The sequence below is a fragment of the Arachis duranensis genome, chromosome 6 (genome assembly GCF_000817695.3).
Source record: "Arachis duranensis cultivar V14167 chromosome 6, aradu.V14167.gnm2.J7QH, whole genome shotgun sequence".
Classification (NCBI taxonomy): domain Eukaryota; kingdom Viridiplantae; phylum Streptophyta; class Magnoliopsida; order Fabales; family Fabaceae; genus Arachis; species Arachis duranensis.
In genome coordinates this window covers 31,599,017-31,600,175 of record NC_029777.3, presented here as the reverse complement: position 1 = coordinate 31,600,175, position 1,159 = coordinate 31,599,017, and positions in this window count along the sequence as shown.

Sequence of the window (1,159 nt, the reverse complement as noted above, 5' to 3'; positions counted from 1 at the left end):
AGAGAAGATAATAGAACCTCTGAAAATCCCTCAAGAAGAGGGGAAACCTCCAAAACCCGAACTCAAACCATTACCACCATCCCTGAAATATGCATTTCTGGGAGAAGGTGATACTTTTCCTGTAATTATAAGCTCTACCTTAGAGCCACAGGAAGAGGAAGCACTAATTCAAGTGCTAAGGACACACAAGACAGCTCTTGGGTGGTCCATCAGTGATCTCAAGGGCATTAGCCCAGCCAGATGCATGCACAAGATCCTATTGGAAGGTGACGCCAAGCTAGTGGTTCAACCACAAAGGCGGCTGAATCCAGCTATGAAAGAAGTGGTGCAGAAAGAGGTCACTAAATTACTAGAGGCTGGGATTATTTATCCTATTTCTGACAGCCCCTGGGTGAGCCCTGTCCAAGTTGTCCCTAAGAAAGGAGGCATGACAGTAGTTCATAATGAAAAAAATGAACTGGTTCCTACAAGGACAGTTACAGGGTGGCGTATGTGCATTGATTATAGAAGACTCAATGACACCACCAGGAAAGATCACTTTCCTTTACCCTTCATTGACCAATTGCTAGAAAGACTAGTAGGTCATGCTTTTTGTTGTTTCCTGGATGGATATTTCGGGTACAATCAAATAGCATTACAATCAAATTAACTATTCTAGATGAAAATTGCAGTAGATCCCCAGGATCAAGAGAAAATAGCATTCACATGTCCATCTGGAGTATTTGCTTACAGAAGGATGCCATTTGGCCTGTGCAATGCACCTGCAACCTTTCAGAGGTGCATGCACTCAATTTTCTCTGATATGGTGGAAAAATTTCTGGAAGTCTTCATGGATGACTTCTCAGTATTTGGAGACTCATTCAGCTCCTGCCTTTACCATTTAGCACTTGTTCTGAAAAGATGCCAAGAGACTAACCTGGTTTTAAACTGGGAAAAATGTCACTTTATGGTGATTGAAGGAATTGTCCTTGGGCACAAAATCTCGAACAAGGGGATAGAGGTGGATCGAGCTAAGGTAGAGGTAATTGAAAAATTACCACCACCTGCCAATGTTAAGGCAATCAGAAGCTTTCTGGGGCATGCAGGATTCTATAGGAGGTTTATAAAGGATTTTTCAAAAATCGCCAAACCTCTGAGCAACCTGCTAGCTGCTGACACA